Here is a 10,601-nt window from a genome sequence, read left to right as displayed (position 1 = left end):
AAATTAATGATCTGGTATATAACATTTCTTGCGGTGATTTCGACTCGTCTTATCAAGGTTCGACCCGATTTTCTCTTAATATTCGTGTAAATCAACATAAAGCCTCAGTTCGTGCTTCTCGTTCAGCAGCGTCAGAATTAGCCTTTCATGCCATTAACGAAAAACATACTTTTTTATTTAACGAGGCCAAAATACTTAACGTTCAATGTAATTATACGCGACTATTAATTGCAGAAACCGTTGAAATTAAATTACACGAGAATTCTGTTAATGTTCGGCGGCCATATTTGATCTCCGATGCGTGGACCTTTACGCGCATGCGCGAAGACAAATAATCTCTATTTAAGTATCAGGTTTAACCCGATTCGGTAATTTTCATTCCTGTGATCACGACATACGATCGAAAAGCGTTGACAGCTTCAGGAAGGAAAATCGTTTTGAATATTTTCGTTAGATTCTTTTAATTGCGTTAATTTGATTTTTAATTGTTTTAAATTGATTTGAATTGTGTTAAATTGATTATTTAATTATTTATATTTTACTCTAATGTACCGGTAAGTTGTCTATTTTTTTGTTTTAATTTCTGGAGGGTATCATACGGAAGTGTTGTACGCACTATATTGAGGTAAACTCCTCTTATTATTTTACTAATATTATTATCAACGTAGAACATATTGAGTAGTACAGCTCTGATTCACACTATCTGTTTTATATGCTATAACTATTATGGTTCTATTCTATTATCTATTCTATTCTACATATCTATTCTCTATCACTTCGTACATTTTTGCTTTCTCTCTGTTATTTGTGCATATTTATGTTTCTGTGCTCGTTATACATTTTTTAATGTTTTGTGTTTTATTCTAAGTTTTAGGTTGTTTGTTTATGTTATTTCTGTGTCATAGAAAATGTTATATTCCTCGATACACCATTATAGTCAAATCACAAAATGCCTGTAGGAGGGGGGGGTTCAAAAAAAGAATTTGTATTCACCCATAAGTAGTTGTGATAGAAGGTTGAAACAAACACCATGTATTACACTTTTTCAACATAGTCCACCAGACAAAATGACACATTTTTTCCACCTCTCAATACACTTCCGCAGGCCAGTTTTGTAGAAGTCCTCTCTACCTGTCCTTCAAACCACGATTTGGCAGAAGAAATCACCTCATCATCAGCAGCAAAGTGTTTTCCACGAAGAAAGGACTTCAGGGCAGGAAAGGAAATGAAACCCGAGGGTGCAAGGTCGGAGGAATAAGCAGATGCAACAATATTTTAAACCCACATTCGTGTGCACACCTCACTGCAGCATGCGAGGAAAGTGTGCATAGGGGAAAGGCGCCTCCTGTGGTTTCCCACATCTGCGCCATATACGGTAAACTCTGTGGATACAAACAGTATCACTGTGAAAGCCAAAAAATGTTGTGTTTTGTATATGCCGTATTGCGTTGGGTTCTGTTATGTGTTCTGGCTTTTGGCTGTAGGGACCCCACGTTGCCTGCACATATCGCCTGAGCTTCCTGGAAAGAGACTAAGTAAAAAGAAAAAAGATAAGAATACAGGGAGTACATTATACTGAAGAGAGTGAAAGAAAGGGGGCATAGTTAGAGCGACGGAGGATGCAAGGGAAGACATCCTTTGCAGGTTGAGTATGATTTCTCCCACCTGGTCTGAAAGTGGACGAAGAGGGCCATCGAGAGGGTGGGAAAGACAGTCACGTATCAATGGAGACACGTGAGAAATAATTCAAGGGACCTGAGAGTCAAGTCCAAGTAGGCGGAAGTGGTCAGAATCTAGGTGAAGATAGTTATAGTCGGATTACGACAGTCGAATTTGGTAAAGATGTTCAATATCCGAGAAGAGGGTGTCGATCAGGATGCCTGGTTCCAGGACGCTGTACCAGTAATCTTCTTCTGGTGAACAAATCATGGGCGAATGTACAGAAAGCATGGTATTGGTCTTCCTCATTGATCAGAAGATGCTCATTTCCTCAAGGCAGGGCAAGTATTTTTGTTATGAGCAATGTTCGCAGGTCCTTGCAGAGCGGGGGACAAACATAGAATAGGTGATACCAATTCTATGTTTGTCCCCCGCTCTGCAAGGGGGACAAACATAGAATAGGTGATACCAGTCTTCGTTTCCACCGCAAAGGCAGTGAGGATCATCCACGATCATAGAGGCAAGTTTGCGATTCACGGATCCATGGCCTGTTATCAGGAATGTGGTGTATAAACTTGGGCTATACCATGCTGGAGTTTTTTCGTTGAATTTTTCGGTGATGGGGCCTTTGAGGTGGTATTCCATCTGTTTTGCCAGGCATTAAGAAGATGGACTGCAAAGCGGTTTTTTTTTTTTTTTTTTTTTCTTCTTTGATGGTGTTTGCTGAGTTAGCAGTGAAATCTGTGATGGTGATAAAGTGTAAAGTGAAAAGTTTTTTCGGGTCAAACGGCATCAGGGATTCCCCCCAACTCCGCGTAGTATACATTGTAGTGTGATACAGTACACTGTAAAGGCCAGAAATTTAAAAGTGTATGGATATTGTGGTGTGTAATGTTTTGTTCATCTGGCCTTTTCGCCGTTGGGCTCCAAATGGGATCCACCGTTGCCCACACTTGCTTTGTGGAGGCAGACCACATACACCCAATATAGTTTATTTACTCTGGCAGGTCCTGCCACCTAATTTCTTTCCTGAAAAAAAAAAAGTGTTACTATAATTTATGCTGAAAGGGGGTAGGCCGAATGGTAACAGGGTTGTTGCATGGTTGACTTAAGTTTTTGAGTGTGGATTTGGAATAATTTTGGTTTCATAAGACGCAGTCGCAAAATTAGAGAGAGGGTGGGAGATTGAAGGCTGGGGAGTAAGAAAGAGGTGGGATCAATAGAGAAGGCGACCCCAGATGGTCAGTGAGGCATGCCCATGCCCCACCAGAGGGAAGAAAATAGGATAGCGAGGAGGGAGGAGACAGCAGAGTTCTCTCGCTCAGGAAATAGGAAGAAAGTACCATGCAAGAGTGCACTCGTATGGAGAGTCCAATGGCCTTGGAGGGTTACGTTGAGGATTAGATCGTCAGAGACTCGTGGATGACTTCCGACCACAGGGTGATTACCTGCCAAATCAGAAGATAATTAAACAGGCTCCCGATACATAAACAAACACTAAATCGCTTCGCCATCCGCCGGGCGAAGTGGGAAAGGTACAGAGAGGTCTTAATGCCTGCTGCAGCCCAACACCTGGAAACAACAAACCAGAATGGGGACCCAGACGAGAATCAAAAGAGGGTAACGGAAATAATACTTTCGGCGAGTGAAGCATCAACGAAGAGTAGAAATCCCAAACCGGGGAGCAGTCCCTTGGTGGACTCGTGAGATCCAGCAACTCAGGAGGGAGACCATGAAAAGAAGAAAACTCTTTCAACGGGCAAGACGCATCTGGTCTGCTACTGAGGTCCAGATACAGAAGGAGCGCTATAGAGAAGCAAGAAACAGATAAACGGATGCCAAGAAAATTACATGTACACCACTTTTTTTTTTTTTTTTGGCTGATGCTGCATAAGCTTGCTTTCTTGCATCAGATGCCTCTACTAATGCTAATGCTAATGCTAATGCTGACTCCTGTGAACCACCCTTCACGCTAGATGACATTAAATCCGCTGCAAATCACATAAGAAATAATAAGTGCCCTGGCCTCGATTATCTCGTGCCGGAAATTATCAAAAAATTAACGGACCTGACCCCCGGACTCCACCTAAATCTGTTCAATAACTGTTCGGATCAAGGCATCTTCCCAAGAAACTGGAAGACTGTGGGGTTGAAGCTAATCCCAAAAAAACCCACGAAGCCTCCACAACAGCCAATCACCTACAGACCGATAGCTTTGCTACCTGTGATCAGCAAACTATTTGGGAGAATGCTATATGCCCGAATCGACCCACATTACAAGTGTGCTGAATTGCACGTGTCTACCCAGTTCGGCTTTAAGCCCAAGTCTTCGACAGCAGAGGCACTTAGACATCTACTGCACAGTGTGGCCAGCTCCAACAGTAAATACTACCTAATCATCTCTATTGATTTTGCCAGGGCGTTCGACACTATTTGGTGGCCGAGCGTCCTGACAAGACTAAGGCAGGACGACCTTCCCTGCAACTTGTATCTTACTATCAAGTCTTACCTTACCAACAGGAGTATTAGTGTCGTAGCACCCTATGGTAGGGTAAACCGCCGTATCTGCAGGGGTTGCCCACAGGTTTCCGTCCTGGGCCGCTCCTGTGGAACATTGTCTTGGATGAGTTCCTGGCCATGGATCTTGGTGACGTCCAAACCCAAGCTTTCGCCGACGACTTGATCTTGAAAATTGCTGCCGAGAGTAAAGCACAGTTGGAGGTAAAAGCAAACCATGCCGTCAAGATACTACAGGACTGGACCCTCTTACACTGCCTAAAAATCTCACCGATTAAGACATCCTCAATCTTACTGAAAAGCTGCCTTGACCTGCGCAGGTCGCCTCAAATAAAGGTGAACAACACCACAATTAAACTCGAAAGCCAGCTTAAGTACCTGGGGGTGATATTAGATTGTTATCTTTCCTTCAAGCAGCATCTCACACATCTAAGGACAACGATAAGGAAGTGTTCTGCACTGTTAGCCCGTGTGGTCCGTCGTGACTGGGGACTTAAACGTCGCGTACTCTCCTTATATTGTAAAACGACATTTCTACCAGCTATAACACACCACTGCGGTTTGGTATCACAAGGCATCAATCGCCGTAAATAGATGCATAATCGACTCAATCCATAGAATTATCCTTTTTTTTTTTTTTTTAATGAAAACCCCAAACACGAAAGGTATCAAAACCTATAGTACTTAGTACCGTGCATGGGTTGAAGGAGAAGTATGGGGGGAGGGGGATGCCGGAAACTTTGCTCTAGAGACTAAACTGTTAACCATTACCAGAGCCTGCAGCACCACTAGCACTGTTGCCCTACAGGTCTTGGCCAGAGCCCTTCCCCTTGACCTGGACATCATATAACATATTATATAACCAAAGGAATGCGTTGCACCCATCTAGACTACACAGTGGATAACAAAGCAACCCACAAAGCTGAAAAGAACAGGCTGCAGATTTGTCTTAAAACAAACCTGCCAATACCGCTGGACAAACAAAACAAAAGGAAATATCACCAAAAGGTTCATCCCGGACGTAAACAGAGTATATCCCATTCTCCCAACTTGTGTACAACCCGGACTTTACACGACCTACCTCCTTACGGGTCATGGGGCTTTCAATGCAAAGCTTACAACATTGGGAACAGTGGAGGACCCGCGCTGTACTTGCGGGGAACAAGAAAGCTGGGTACACATTATGTTTGAGTGTGCCCAATACAAAGACCTTAGATGCAGACTAATGACTAGAGTTCGCTATCTAAGTGTAAGTGTGTTTTTTCGGGTTAAGCGGCACCAGGGGTTCCCCCCCATCTCTGCCTAGTTTACGTTGTGGTGTATTACAGTACACTGTAAATGCCAGAGATTTAAAAGTGTATGGATCTTGGATCGTGTAATCTCGTGTACCGTTGTTCTGGCCATTTAGCCGCTGGACCCCTGTTGGGATCCAACGTTGCCCCACTTATGCCCCGTGGAGGCAGGCCAGGAACTCCATAGACTTAGTTTACTCTGGCAGGTCCTGCCGCTTAGTTTCCTGAGAATTCGGCGGCTAGGACCAAAAAAAAAAAAAAAAAAAACTTTGGGTGGCATATTCCAATGGTCATCAAGAAAATAAAATAAAGTGATTTTTATTATTTGCGTTGACGTGGGGATATTATCGCTTTAATTTCTTAGGCCGAATGCTGGGCGTATGGCGGTTTTGATGTGCGGGACTTCGCTAGCGTGAAAATAGCGGGGAGGGAGGCAGAAGACTGGGGGGAAAAGGCAGAAGTATAGAGCCAATAGAGAAGGCGGCCCCAGTTTCAGTGGGACATGCCCATGCCCCACCAGGGAGGAAACAGGGGATGGCGAGAAGGGGATACCGTGTGGCCGTCCCCTCCTCCCAGGGAGTTAGGAATTATAGGTGAAGAGGGCTAGAGTGCCCTCTTCAGGTTTCCAATATGGTCTTTGTCTCACGTCTGTTTCTCTTCATTGTCACTCATGGGGCAAGCCGCATACTTGTGTTGCTCTTTCTTTTGTTCAGAATCCTTCTCTGATTGTGTGATAGCTTTTTTTTTTTTTTTTTTTTTTTTTTACTTCCCTATCAGGTGGGTTCTGTTATCTTAAACGGGTGGCGTTCCGTTCTCAGCTTTGGGTGGCATATTCCAATAGTCATCAATCATTTGTTGATATCCCCGTCCTTACTTAGTTTCTCGTATTCCTTGGTGTTCATATTTGGTTTCATTACTCCTGTTGGGCTTGGTGGATAGCTATTTGTAGTTTTCGTCTGGAGAAGACGTCCTGGGCAAAGCTACTAAAGGCCGCAAATTCTTCTGGTGTGTCCAGGAGATGGTGTTCCTGTGTGTTAGGGATGTATTTAATTCTCGTGATCATTTGACATCTAATGTCTTCGTATATTTCACACTGATGCATAACGTGATGCCATGTTTCTAGTTCGCCGCAGAGATAGTGTGATTCTTCGATTATGTCCAAGGCATTTAATTTGGCCTTGAAAGGCCCGTGGCCGGTGAGTAGAAAAGTAGCGTTTAGGCCTGGGTACAGCCATGCGGGAGCCTTGGGATACAGCTTGGTTACTTGGGGAATAAATTGTTTTTTTATCGCTCCTTTTTCCACGTCTGTGCATCTTCTCTGCCAAATTTGTACGAGGTGGTCCACTATTTTTTGTTTCTCGTTTTTCCTGTTATTGGTGATGTCAATGGTAAGACCGTTGTAGGTGGTTTGGGTTCCTTTGGCTAGTAGATACATCAGTCCGCAGCGGGTTACCTCTAAGTCCAAGCGTAGGGTCCCCGCAAGGACCTCTAGGGCACTCGTACTAACCGTGTTACATGCTCTTGTTATTGTTAATAATATGTTGCGTTGGATCGTGTCCAGTATCCTTTTATTCACTGCTGTTCCTGCTTTCTTGTAACATATGGGAGATCCATATGTAATTATCGGGATGAAGATGGCTTTATAATACAGGGACAGGGTTCTCCTGTTTAGCCCCCAGTCCCTGCGTGGAACTCTGGCAACGAGCGCTGTGTATTTCCGCAGTTTCTCTTTTAGATAGATTAGGTGCGGTTTAAATGATAAGTTCTGATCGATGATCAGTCCCAGATATTTAATTTGCGTTGACAGTTTGATTGTTTGTCCTGCCAGCTTGATTTGTGGTGATCTTCTAAGGTTTAACCTCCCTCTCAATAGCACTGAGTCCGTCTTCGTTGGCGAGATTGTTAAGGTGTGTAGTTTTGTCCAGTCCTGCAAGGTTTCAAGGGCTTGGTTTGCAAGCGTTTCAAGGTTCTGTCTGGAATCCGCCGCGACCGTCAGTAAGAGGTCGTCTGCGAAGGCCTGGGCCTCCACTTCCCCCAGGTCCATGGTGAGGAACTCGTCAAACATTATATTCCACAGGAGCGGCCCCAGGACAGATCCCTGAGGGCAGCCCCTGCGGACCGGCTAGGTCAACTTCTTGTAGGGCGTTATTACTTGGACGTTTCTGTCTGAGAGATAAGTTTTGATGCTCCTGTACAAATTGCTTGGTGTTCTCGCTGCCCTGAGCCTGCAAAGGACGCTCGGCCACCAGAGTGTGTCGAACGCCCCAGCAAAGTCGACGGCTATGACAAAGAAATATTTCTTGGTACACTGCATCGCTTTGGTGATTAGGCCTTGGACGGCATCTATGGTCGAAGATCCCGATTTGAAGCCGTATAGCTTGGGTGAATTCAGGTTTGCCTCATTATAGTGGTTGTGGATCCTTTTATGCAATAATCTTTGGTAAAGCTTGCTTAGTATCGACAGTAAGGCTATGGGTCTATATAAATTGGGATTTTGCTGGTCTGTTTTGATTTTTGAGGATCAGTTTTATATTGGCTGTGGGGAACTGGCCCTCTTTGATACAGGTGTTGTACAGTCGGAGCAGGAGGTCCGGCATAACCTCTGCTGCTTTCTTGACCATTTCCGGCTCGATGAGATCGGGGTCAGGGCACTTTTTGTTCCTGGTTTGTGATACCGCTTCTTGTAGTTCGTTGGCTGTGAAAGAGGGTTCTAGTTGTTGGGTCTCATATTCTTCGTTTGCTTGGCAGATGGCTTTCTGGTCCTCTGTTAGTATGGGTCTTGGATTAGATTGCTGAGTATGTTCTTTATTGAGTCCTGCCATGTTGCATGAGTGTTCCTTGCGCCGTCTTTGTTGCGGTCATCACTTCGCCTCTGGGGAATTTGTTTGTGATGATTTTATACACCACTCCCCAGGGTTCAGTATTTCCTGTTACTTGGACAAGTCGTTCCCAGGATGTTTTCTTGTTTTTCTTAATAGTTTTTGTATAAAAGTTTCGGATCTGTCTATATTGTTGTCTCAGTTCCGCGACTTCCGCCTGGGGCCATGTTCTTCGTGCCCTTTGATACTGCTTTCTTTTATCCTGTACTTGTCTTCTCATTCTTTGCAGCTCCGGGGTCCACCACGGCATCGCTCCCGTCATCGGAATTTTCCTTATCATGGACGCTTCCACTGCATTGATGATTATGCAGGTTATATCTTGTGCGAACTGGCTGGGGTCTATCCTTTCACCTTCGGTCTCCCGTCTGTCCAAGTCCTCCATGTACTGTCTCCCTTGGGTGGATAAGAAATTGCAGTAGGCGTCCCAATTTGCTTTCCCCATTGCGAATCTGTTTGACATATATTTAGTGGCGACTGTTCTAGCCTGATTCCTTTGTATGCTGTAAGTTATGGTTCGGTGGTCAGACGTAGTCCACACGTTTTGTACAGTCCAGTGGGTTACGTTTGTATCTATATTTCTGGACGTTAAAGTTATGTCGATCGTTTCTTCCCATAGCATGTTACAATACGTTGGGAGGCAGAACGGCTGGTTTATGACTGTAAATATTGAATTTGCTAGGAAGTCTTCTAGTTTCCGTCCGTTTGAGGTCCCCTGCGGTCCGGTTTGGCACTGTGCCAGACAGGTGATCGGCAGTTAACATCCGCTCCAATCAAGATTTTATGCCCTACCAGGGTTGTCTGTACTGATTGTAGATATGTTGTGGCAAAGTCGATTTCTACTCCAGGCCTACAGTAGAGAGCTATTATGTAGTAGCTGCCTATGGAGCATATTATATGGGTACAGGCTGCCCAGGGCGTGCAAAGTTGTGGTATCTTTGTAACCGTTATCTCTGGATTTCTTACTAGTACTGCCTGCCCAGGGGATGTCTTCGTTGCTTTGAACAATTTTATAATTGAGCGGGTATCCCCTTACTTGTTTCTGATTGGTATTCGGTTCTAGGACTATGATAATGTCGGCATTATCCTCATCTGCTTGGAGTCGTACCTGCTCAACAACCGCTCGAGCTCGGTGGGCGTTTAGTTGGTGTATCTTTAGTACACGCAATTGTATTTTTTATGTTGTATTTCCATAATCGATTCTTTGTTGGTAGGTGCCTTTTACCTTGAGGTAAGTGGGACAGTTTGAGTCTCGGATGGAGTGGTTGTGATCCATTCTGAAGCTTTTGCAATTGGTGCAGATGGGTTCCTTAGTTTTGTTGGGGCAAGTCTTAAAATCATGTTCCCTCTCTGAGCAGTGGCCGCAGGTTGGTTCCTTTTGGGCGCAGGTGTGAGTGGTGTGGCCATATTTGCAACATCTAAAGCACGTCGGTATGGCCACATGCTCTCTAAAACGGAGGCAGCTCCACTCGACAAAAATCCTGCTTTGGTTTTTTAGGACCTGCCAGGCGGGCGGAGTCAGCTCAACTGTCCAGTTATATCCTCCATTTGTTTTGGACTGGGTTCTATATTTTGGGGTCAGCAGTGTAGCCCCTTCTTGATTCGGTAGGTGGCTTTTTAGGTTTCTTCTATATATTTCTTCCGTGAGTTATTGTGGTTGTAGATTTTGGTCCACATTGAAAATAACTATTGATGGGCCTTTCTTTTTTGAGGTCTCTGCCATGAGTTCTAGGATATTTAGCTTGGGGTTCGTTATTATCCCCTCGGCTTCCTCCTTGCTTTCCGTCTCAATTACGGTACCAGGACTTCTTGTTTTCCGGATAGACTTTATCCTAGTGTCTTCGAAGTCCTCTTTGAGATTGTTTATGACTTTTCGCTTTATTTGTTCACTGGAGGGTCTCTCTTCTCCGGTGGGTCTCAGTATGACGATGTTCGGGGTTTTCAATAATACTTTCTTTTGTTGGATTTCCACTTTGTTTGTTTTCTCTGCCTCGTTTGGTATATTCCTCAGCGCTTGGGCATATGTGGGGGCGCGCTGTGGCATTTTGTTTGCCCCACATTCCATATAGGTTTATAGTTATTCTCTCACTTTCTAAGTAGCTATTCTCTCACTTTCTAAGTATGTACCATGTAGAATTGTCTCCATTTTGTGAAATATTGTCACAATTTGAGACATCAGTCCGGAGGAGATCCTGTTAGGGTTCTCTTTGAATATATTTTTAAGGGCTGTTTTTAAAATGAATGTTTTATCATAGAT

The sequence above is a fragment of the Mastigoproctus giganteus genome, chromosome 1 (assembly GCF_048544385.1).
Source record: "Mastigoproctus giganteus isolate SK-2022 chromosome 1, ASM4854438v1, whole genome shotgun sequence".
Taxonomy (NCBI): Eukaryota; Metazoa; Arthropoda; class Arachnida; order Uropygi; family Thelyphonidae; genus Mastigoproctus; species Mastigoproctus giganteus.
This window is presented reverse-complemented; position numbering follows the sequence as displayed.